This window comes from Lissotriton vulgaris, chromosome 9, assembly GCF_964263255.1.
Source record: "Lissotriton vulgaris chromosome 9, aLisVul1.2, whole genome shotgun sequence".
In the NCBI taxonomy this organism is placed as follows: domain Eukaryota; kingdom Metazoa; phylum Chordata; class Amphibia; order Caudata; family Salamandridae; genus Lissotriton; species Lissotriton vulgaris.
In genome coordinates this window covers 512,088,906-512,099,947 of record NC_141697.1, presented here as the reverse complement: position 1 = coordinate 512,099,947, position 11,042 = coordinate 512,088,906, and the positions used below count along the sequence as shown (strand labels likewise).

Here is an 11,042-nt window from a genome sequence, read left to right as displayed (position 1 = left end):
CAAAATTGATGCATAAATGCATAGAGACACTGACACAGACAACATTAGAGTACGTATATATATATATATATAAACACAGAGTTCGTAGCTGATCCCAAGCCACTGGTTCGGCGGGCTCACGGCTGGGGTAGCCACCCCCAAACTACTCACACGTGAAATCCGGCGCAATCCTTTCCTCTTAAATCAAAAGGAATCACACAGGAGCCGTGGCCTCTATATTTTAGTGCAGATTTATTTCAGACACAAAAACGTCCTACGCGTTTCGGAGTGGAACACTCCTTCGTCACGGGCAAACTTTGTGCATTACATCTTAGTTAATAAAGTTAATCAACAGGTCACGTGATGTAGTAAACATAAACAAAATACTTTTCCATATTATACATCATATGAGTATTTGCAGTATTGATAAAATTGTTCAAGGTTTTTAAGTATCAACGGAAGATCAATGACTAGCATTTCCAGAACAGTATTTGAGCATATTTAGGAACTCGCTACTTTGTACATATAGCGTTCGAGTGACACACTCAAATGGCACTCAATGATTTAAGACAATTAAGACCATCTCACAAGTAAAAAATTCAAAATGAGGAATAGTGCTTAAGTCTGGTCGACATAAATACGGTTAAAGTAAATACCGTAAAAGAAAATTAAGGTCGGCCGTTTGTGGGTTTCGAACCCCTGTTGGTCAAAACGTTAAGCAGTGGTGTATTAGTCCACCGCGCCACGGGAGAGTTATAGCTCATGTCTTCCCGAAAGAGTGCTGTTTGATTTGAGTTCGCTTCTGTGAATGGTTTGAATAACTGCTGAAATCAGTGTCAACATTGAGACTGAAATTCTATTTCGTTGGTTATTAAATGCCCCAGTGGGCAAAATGTGTTGTACTCGTATAAAATGGTGTCAATTGAAATATGTGAATAGTATTGATAATTCTCAGTATCTCACGAAAAAAATATTTTATCAACCTTACACAACACTGTTTGGAATAAACCATACAATTCCTGAAACGAAACCTGTGTATAAACAAAGTGTCAGCACTCAATTTACGCACTGTTAGCCTCAGTCTCATAGAGTCTTAAATTGTTTAAGAAACATGGTGGTCTTGATAAACACATACATATAGGTAAGCATGATTCAATAATGCCCCAGTGGGCTAAATCAAATAAGAAAATGAAGTTGGAGTTCTGCCCCTGTGGGCAAGCTGTTCAAAAGATAGCCACTTCATCTTTTCTTCCTCAAGTATCTGTTACCTTGAAAAAAGACAGAACGTCTATTAAAATCATCGTATTGTAACAAAGGTTACTGAAGAAGTCACACAAAATTTCTAAAAACAGCAAGCAGTAACAACGGCAGGTATGTATCAACAAATTGAATCAAAACATATATTTCAATGTAAATGTACAGATAACTCTTCATCCATATTCAACCCTTGGGGCACCGTGGTGTTGAATCTGATTATAAATTTGGATTCTAATTTTCTGAGTTCTAGCAATCTGTTGCCACCTCTTGTATTAGGAAAAACACAATCGATGGCAGCAAATTTGATAAGATTGGCATTACTGTTGTGTTTCTCTTGAAAGTGCCGGGCCACTGGGTATGTTTTATCATTCTTGGTGATGGCCCTTAAGTGTTCTAACACTCTTTTCTTTCCTGGATGGATGGTGCTTCCTATATAATACTTGGAACAAGGACACTTGAGAATGTACACCACATATTCCGTGTTGCAATTTAGGTGTTTTTGTATAACCCATGGGGCATCGTCATTATTGAATTTCACTGTTTTGATGCTGCTACTATATTTACAGGCCTTGCATTGATTGCATGTGAAAAACCCTTTAACCGCATTTTCTTTCTTGGGCGTGGGGATCATGTTGTTACATAATTGGTCTCTTAAAGACTTGGGTTTGCGAAAAGTGAGAGATGGATAATCTCCTATACAATCATTCAAATCCTTATCTGTTTTAAGCACTTCCCAAAACTTTTTTAGGCTCCTCCTAACCTCCCATGCATGAGTGCTATAGGTAGTGATAAACCTTATAGTTTCTTTAGGCTTAATGACTGCATCGGGTTCCTTAGGGAACAGTAGTTCGTGGCGATTGAGAGCTTCTACTTTTTTAATCGCCTTTGTCACAGTTTTAGCACTGTAGCCACGTGCTAGGAAACGCTCTTGCATGATGTTTTTTTCTTTTTCAAATTTGCTGATGGTACTGCAATTTCTGCGAGCCCGCAGAAGCTCCCCAAAAGGTATACTTTGTATGAGGTTGTGTGGATGGCAACTGTCAGCATGTAGTAGACTGTTGCCAGACGTAGATTTTCTGAATAGTGAACTTTCTATGGTGTCATTTTTTGTCTCCAGTTTAAGGTCCAAGAATTCCATAGTATCTTTGCTAATTTGGTGTGTGAATTGGAGATTCATATCATTAGTATTGAGGATCTCTACAAATTCAATGGCTTGTGCCTCAGAGCCACTCCACACACAGAAGATATCATCTATGTAGCGTAACCAGAGGACGGCATGGGTTTTGAAAAGATCGATGTTGCGGACCACCTGCTCCTCCCACCAGCCCAGGTACAGACCTGCAAAGCTGGGGGCGAAGCAGGTTCCCATAGCCGTCCCCTGGATCTGCCTGTAGATGTTCTTATCAAAAAGGAAAAAATTATTACTCAAACACATCTCTATCATTTTGAGCAACATCTCTGTATGATGTAAATAACTTGCTGGTCTGCTGTGGAGAAAATATTTGCATGTGTCAAGGCCTAAAGTTTGTGGAATGCTCGTGTAGAGACTGCAAACATCCAGTCCTAACATGAAGTACTCAGAAGACCATTCCATGCCTGATATATGTCTAAGGAAATCGCTGGTGTCTCGGACATAGGATGGGAGGGATTGGACCAGGGGTTGGAGAAAGTAATCTACGTATTTGGATGTATTCTCCAAAGCACTCCCACATGAAGAGACAATGGGCCTCCCTGGTGGTCGTTGGGCGTTTTTGTGCAGTTTAGGGAGCAAATATAATACAGGAAGTTTAGGGTATTTGCATGCCAAATAGGAAAATTCATCCGAGCTTATTATGCATTCATCCTTCCATTCTGTGATCTGTTTCTCCACCATTGACATTGCCTGATTATAGATTAATCTGGTGGTTTGACAGTACCTACTGGAATCGGATAATTGTGAAAATCCCTCTTGTTTGTACATGTCTACAGGCCAAATGACCACATTTCCCCCTTTATCACTCTGCTTAATTACAAAATCACGATTCGATTCTAATGTGTTCAAGGCTTTTTGCTGTTTAGGGTTTAAGTTTGTTCTTTGGTTTGTTCTGTGATTTTTTAGTTTCTTTAGTTCATTAACCATCCCTTTCTCAAAGCAGTTTATTGCTTCACAATTGATCTGAGGCAAAAACACAGATTTAGGTTTAAAAGGAGTTTCTGCAGTCAAATCTACAGGAAAGGTTGTATCCACTATTCCTGCCAATTCTTGAGCCACTTGGAAAGTCTCAATGTCATTTATTTGGACATCCAAAAGTGAACTGGGTTGTTCAGTATCCTGTTTTTTGGGCTTGTTAGAAAACCACTTCTTCAATTTCAGTTTTCTTACATAGTGGAATAAATCTATCCTACTTTCCGTATAATTGAATCTAGACGTAGGGCAAAATGATAGGCCTAGCATTAAAACATCCAATTCAACATTATTAAGTTTATAGTTAGAAAGATTTACCACGGTTCGCGTCTTCATGTTTTCTTGGCAAACCTGCCCCTTGTTCTGGTTCCCACTGGGCTGTCTGATTGCATGGAGTAGTTTTGTTTTCTGCCTCCTCTTCCTCCTCTGCCACGACCTCTTGCCGGGCTGTCGCTGATGGTCATTGTATTTGACTTGTCTATTGTCAGCAACTCGTATTCCTTTAAAAATCGGGCTTTTAATACTTCTGCTTCATTTCCTTGTTCACTATTGGTTGTTTCAGAATCACACTGCAGGATTTGTTTCGTTATTTCAGATACTCCACTGCTTGAGGTTGTTGGTTCTTCCCCTCCTTCCGCTCCTTGTACTGGTTTCGTATTTTGTTTGGCCTGGCTGGCCTGTTCATTTCTCAACTTCTCGAATTTCTTACCAAAGGTCAAAATCTGGCCGTTTTTATAGTCGATTTCGTCTCTTTCAAACTTGGATAATTTTTTCATTTTAATTTCTTCCTCCAGCTTTCCCAATCTTTTATTCATTTTCTCCATTTCAGTCTCAAATTCTTCATTGCTTAATAGTTCCTTAAGCATCACAAAAAAAAAGTTTGCCCGTGACGAAGGAGTGTTCCACTCCGAAACGCGTAGGACGTTTTTGTGTCTGAAATAAATCTGCACTAAAATATAGAGGCCACGGCTCCTGTGTGATTCCTTTTGATTTAAGAGGAAAGGATTGCGCCGGATTTCACGTGTGAATATATATATATATATATATATATATATATATATATATAAGTAAAAAACTAACAAATTCATATGAAAATACCCTATTATTAAATATACATGTACATTAATTCCTAAATAAATATCAATCTCTATACACAAAAATATTATATATAAATATATACATTATATCAGTAAAAATTTATTTTAAAATATTTAAATACGTATTTATTTATATATTTTATAAGTTGGTCGAATGTGCATTTAACATTGTATTGCAAATTTGCACCTTGATGTAACACATGTGAATATAGTATTTCTTCCATGTTGTTGATACCCAGTTTGAAAAAATGGCGTGCGCATTTGCACTTTAAATATCGGCATTGGCTCTCAGCAACTCGCCATGTGATCAAGCTTTGTATGAGGTGAAACGCGTAATGGCGGCGGCAGGCTTGCTGGACAAGAATAAACACCTCGATTAAGCACTGAATTTGGGTCTGTTCCTTCGTCATTGGATTCTAGGGCTGGGGCGGCTGCTTCAGCTGATGTGGCGAATTTACTTGCATTTGTTTTACCGAGCAAGCTTCCACGGTACGAACAGAACCCCTTCTTAATCTCTGGGCTACGCGGCAGGAAGCGACACCTCGACTGGTTTCCGGAAGAGGACCTACGAGGAGTACGCTGCAATCGCCCCTGAGCACCGTCGACAATTAATCTGTTTGGAAGCCGACATCTAAAAGAAGTAACGCCGGCTGGCGTTAAGGTGATCGAGCAATAACAGACTTTAACGGACTGCCCGGTAAGGAGTGTGCGAGTGTTTGGGACGGAGTGATTTGAAACCGACCGAACACTACATCGAGGTGGAGCGATTTTAGCTCCCAGCCTAAAGTGCCATAATGTCCGCAAACAAGTTGCGCGAACGTGAGGAAGCGGCAGAAACTATGTTTCTAGACTCCCCGGCGGGGGGGTCTGGCTCTATACCACAGACTGCACAAACAGCAACAGGGAATCCCACCACTCTGGACCTTTTCAAAAAATTAGAAAAGCTAATGCGTTCCGAGCAATCAAAGTGGTGGGAACATCGATCCCTCACCCGGTATTTAGAAGTCAACAGAGTACCGAGGGGGCTCAGAATAACTTTTAACCCAAGCTATGAAAATCCCGACCCTGCCATGCTCAAAGAATGGGCGGAATCTAACTTGGAATCGTCAATGAAATTGATCACAATCTTGGTAAAATATGCATTAAGTGATCGCATGAAATTACAGGGCGAAATTGACAAACTGGAGGAAGAAATTACTGCATTGGGCATGAATGAACAATTTAAAAAATTGCGGGATGATATGTTGGTCCGTTTAAACAAGGAGGAGGAGGTAATCAAAAAAAGAAAGACTTACAAATTTGAAAGAGATAGACTTGATTACCTTAACGGCCAGATTTTCACCTTTGCTCGAAAATAAGACGGAGTCAAAGCGAGGGTCAAGGGTGCACAAAATAAAAATTCTGGGACACGCAAAAATTTGATTTCAGGATCTGACCTTAGCTCCAACATTGAAAGTGAGGTCGAGGGTGAAAATACAACGGAGCCGGCCTTGAGGTTTACCAAACTTTCCATGGCGGAGGAGGTCGATTGCCTCTGCCTGGACCGGAGAGACACGTTGCGGTCACAAGCAAAACCAGCACCAGGCGCAACTACAGGCGGAGTCAACGCCGGAAAAGACACCGGAGCCGTCAGGGGCAAAACAAGGGGACCCCCGAGGGGAAAATGGAACCGGTTTCAGAAACGCAATGCAACACGAGCAGAAACCCCAACTCAGTCTTAAATCTATCAGAAACAGTTTTGACTCGGCAGGAAGAAGCCGTACTGTCCCTGGGTTTGTCGTTTTGCCCGCCGTGTGATTTTAATTATGCAGACGCACGAATGGATACCTATAGATTTGTTCGAAAACTGAAACTGAACAAATTTCATAGCCTGCAGTCCAAAAAACAACATCCTGTTGAAAGCAGAAGTCCCACTTTGCTGACTGTGGGGGACCAAGAAGGAATGAATGAAATATGGTCCCTGCAAAAAGAAACTATTGGGAGTCAGGAAGGGGACTCCAATCTGGGTAACGTCAATGCAGCTGCAGGTTTAACATCCTTTAAACCTAAGTCCACGTTTCAACCGATAATGCTCTATGATAATATTGACGTTTATCATGATTTGGTTGTGAAGGAATTGAAACAACTGTACATTGCAACTAACAGTCGACGTCATAAGGTTACAAAACAGAATTGGAGCTATGTTCAACTGGTTAAAAAATTGAACGCGGATGACAATATTTTGGTCCGACAGGCGGATAAAGGGGGAAATGTTGTGCTCTGGCCCCGCCAGTTATATTTGGAGGAGGCAGAGAAGCAATTGAATGACATGTCTTGTTACAGAAAGAGTAATTAGCCTACCTTAAGAGCAACATGGGGAGATCAAACAGCAAAACTCCAGGCCTGGAGAAGTGGGGGAATTATCATGGAGGATCAATTTCAATTTATGAAAAAAGAACATCCAGTGGTACCAACCTTTTATTTGACCCCCAAGGTCCATAAGGATTGTAACCCACCGCCTGGGCGCCCCATAATATCTGCTATTGACAGTTCCCTTGAGAATGTTTCCAAGTATATAGACTTCTTTCTACAGGACTGGGTCAAAGGACTAGGGTCATATGTAAAAGACTCTACAGATTTCATTCGTAAAATAGAGAAGTTGGAGTGGGGTCCTGACTTTTTGCTAATGACCCTCGATGTATCATCATTATATACCTCCATTGGACACCGAGATGGTCTCAAGGCGATTGAACATTTCCTGAATAAACGTCCTATATATTATGGGGTGCATAACAGGATGCTGTTATCCATGATTCAAATGTGTTTAGAGCAGAATTTCTTCTTGTTTAATAATCAAATCTACCAACAAGTAAGGGGTGTCGCCATGGGGGCCTGTCTCTCTCCCAGCTACGCATGTTTACACATGGGGCTGTGGGAGGAACAGGTCCTGGCGGGGGATCTGCGTACAATCATGGAGCAGCATGTGGTCACCTACCTCAGATATATAGATGATTTATTTTTTGTTTGGAGGGGGACGGAGGAGGCAGCTATACAGTTTGTCAACAGCCTGAATGTTAACAGCTTAAATTTGCAATTTACATCATGCATCCACGCAAGGACTGTCAGTTTTCTAGACATGGAAGTCTATATTGAAAACAACCGCATACAAACTAAACTATTCAGAAAGCCCACTGCGGGCAATACCATCCTGCATGCAGCAAGCCACCATCCACGCCACCTGATACGGAGCATCCCTTATGGGGAGATGCTGCGTATCAGGCGGATTTGCAGCAGTGATGAGGAATGCGAGTTGGCACAAGAAGCAAGTAAAGCCAGATTCCTGGCTAGGGGGTATTCTAGGAGCATAGTTGAGGCTGCTCAGAGAAGAACACAGCTTATATCCCGAGAAAATGCGCTGATACCTGAAGTCAAGGAGGTGGATACAACCCCGGCCGGGGACGTAATCAGACCTCGCATGATTGTAACACATAGCCGACAACATTCTGCCATCAGAAAAATATTCAGTCAGAATTGGAACCTCATATTGGGTGATCCAGTTATTGGCAGTAAGGTGTTGAACAAACCACTCCTCACATTCAGGAAATCAATATCTATGGCCAGATCACTGGTCAAAAATACCTTGGATCCGCAAATTTCAACCACTTGGAAGGCCCTAGGTAGGGGTTTCAAGAAATGCTCGCTATGTAAGGCGTGCAAACACGGGGTAAACAGGACTAAATACACTGTCCCATTCTCACAAACACCTAGAGAAATCACCAAGCGCCTAAACTGTAAAACAGATTATGCAGTCTATGTGCTGGAGTGCACTTGTGGACTCAGGTATGTGGGTAATACCCGCCTGCCGGTCCACAAACGTGTGCTCCAGCACATTAGAGCTATCAATAATAAAGATCAGGCCTACCCTGTGGCCAGACATTTTGAGCATGAACATGGTTCCAACCCTGTTCATTTGTCTTACTATGCAATAGATTCAGTTTGGCCTATGAAAAGAGGGGGAAATCGAGATGCGAAGCTTCGCCTTCTCGAAACAAGATACATCTTGGAATTAGACAGTAACAATCTCAAGGGCTGAATGCAACGGAGGATCTTTATACCCGTTTGTAAAAACTTTGGTTAATTTGCTACTTATTGGTCCTCGTTCAAGATGAATCCTAGTTGGATTTTTCTGAAATGTTTACAACTATGCAAGGATATACTAATAACCTTGATGCATGCAGTCAGGAATAGTCCACTAGTGGATCCTCTTCAGCTTAACACTATGAGAAGCTTCTGTTAGCAGGGAATAGGGATCTTCATTTGCTAGTTTGCACTTACATCGTGGTATGTTTATTTGATGAATTGGTTTATCAATATTTATGTGCCATTTTTTTTCTCTTAACATGTGTATTTAGAGAGCTTCACAATTGAAAGAGGGCAACCCTGGAATGTTATCTGGGGGATTTACCATTGGCTCTATTATGAGATATCAGATATTGTTTTTAAGTAAGCACTTGCACTAGCACTAATGAAAAAAAGAATCTATGCACTCACTGTTTTGTGTGCCGAAAATAAGAAAACAACTAGAATGACGGCATTTTTTCTTGGGGTTTCAGCCCACTTGGGCTTGATTGTATATAGTGCTCATTGTACATTTCGTAGATGTGAAATAAGTGAGACCAAAAGATTGTATGAAGTAAGTGGAGGTTTATTCATATTATTCCCACTCATTGGTTCTACTGTATTTATACAGAAATAATATCAGAAAAATGTATTTTAAAATATTTAAATACGTATTTATTTATATATTTTATAAGTTGGTCGAATGTGCATTTAACATTGTATTGCAAATTTGCACCTTGATTTAACACATGTGAATATAGTATTTCTTCCATGTTGTTGATACCTAGTTTGAAAAAAATGGCGCACGCATTTGCACTTTAAATATCGGCATTGGCTCTCAGCAACTCGCCATGTGATCAAGCTTTGTAAGAGGCGAAACGCGTAATGGCGGCGGCAGGCTTGCTGGACAAGAATAAACACCTCGATTAAGCACCGAATTTGGGTCTGTTCCTTCGTCATTGGATTCTAGGGCTGGGGCGGCTGCTTCAGCTGATGTGGTGAATTTATATATATATATATATATATATATAATTTTTTTTTACTCGAACAGCAACTTTTTCTTCAAAGCAACCCAAAGGACACAGAGGGATCGGTGTGGAAGATCGGTTTTAATGCCAACAATCAGCAGGCATGATGCATTTCAGCGCTCAGGTCTTCGTCAGATGCCCTTCAAAACGGAAATGGGTTCCACCCTCATTTAAAACTCCCTGGCTCCTCCTTTAAACATGGAGTACAGCTGGCCCCAAATTACGATCACTGTCTTTTTTTGTTTGTAGTCCCATACCTTTGACTACATTGCCCAGAAGTCTCTGGATAAGTTCTAGCTGTCGCTGGGGCTCCTTGGTTGCAGCTGTCAGATGCCTTGTATAGGTGGGTGCTGTGTTCCCAAATTGCTCCGATGATGTAAATTCCGATCTTCCTCACGTCCACCACACGCTTCGCCTCTTTAAAACTTCTTCCCGCGCTGGTCACGGAAAACGTAGAACAGTGCCTGTTTTCCTCCGTCCATTCCGGGTTGCCTTCAGTGCAAACAACCAAATGCTGGGTAGGCGGTATATACACACACACAGACGCCCATTGGACTCAAAGGGCTTCAGCCCCCCCCCCCGTTGTGTGTGGCAGCCCGGGATGAGACAGCCTCCTGGGCTCACACACAGCCACACCCGAGCACTTCACAGGTCTTTAAAAGACCATTTGCATGATGATGAGGCATTGTTATTGTTTTAACTCTTCTAAGAGCCCCTGCAGTTCCATTCTGCCTATTGTTTAAAGATTTAGCCCCCCCCAAAAAAAATAATTCTTAGCTCTCCCCCCTACCCCCCGAAATTTGGCTCTAATTGTGCCTCTGACAGACATGGCGGCCACAACATCGCTAATAGTAGAAAGAAATTTGTGAGTCCTTTGTCGCTGTCATTTCTCTCGAGTTCCTCCAATGAAATTGCTTTCAGAGTAATTTAAACATATGTGTATGATGGCATTTTAAAAGAGCACTGAGGAAGGCATAGTGCGAAATGCGTTTGCTTTAAATAAAATGAACTAAAATCCTGTGAGGGCTGAGGTCTGGCTTTTTGGAGCTGCCATATATCAAAAAGGTTGCCCTGCTATGAGGACTCGCCGTTAGTGGGACATAAATAAATGACAGCATGTTAGCTCAGTCCAAAGTTAATTTATTGACATCATCCTTACGTGTTTCAAGGCCTCCTGGCCTCTTCGTCAGAGGATATAGTGCAGAAAACAGAAGGTGTTGCTGTTTCGGTAGTTAAACGCATGCGCGCAATATTCACAGGTGTGTGTCTTTCATGGCATGCTGGTACCTGTAGTTTTCATTTTCATGATCAGCGTAGTATTACCCCTGTTGGCACTGTTAGTCTGACACTCCTTTATAATCCATAAAATGACTCAGTGGGCTCTGATGTCCCGCTAATGGCGAGTCCTCATAGCAGGGC

General features: G+C 41.5%; 1 protein-coding gene across 2 annotated transcripts in view; it reads right to left on the bottom strand.

Annotated features, from left to right (window-relative positions):
• Window positions 1-216: 216 nt before the first annotated feature.
• The window catches only part of AP5M1 (adaptor related protein complex 5 subunit mu 1), a 122,729-nt gene continuing 111,903 nt past the window's right edge, over window positions 217-11,042 (bottom strand). The window contains exon 9 of one of the 2 annotated variants that reach the window (XM_086937973.1): window positions 217-1,247. The gene's annotated coding sequence lies outside the window, so the exon portion shown is untranslated. The remainder of the gene's footprint in view (window positions 1,248-11,042) is intronic. The other variant, XM_086937974.1, reaches the window with a different exon arrangement.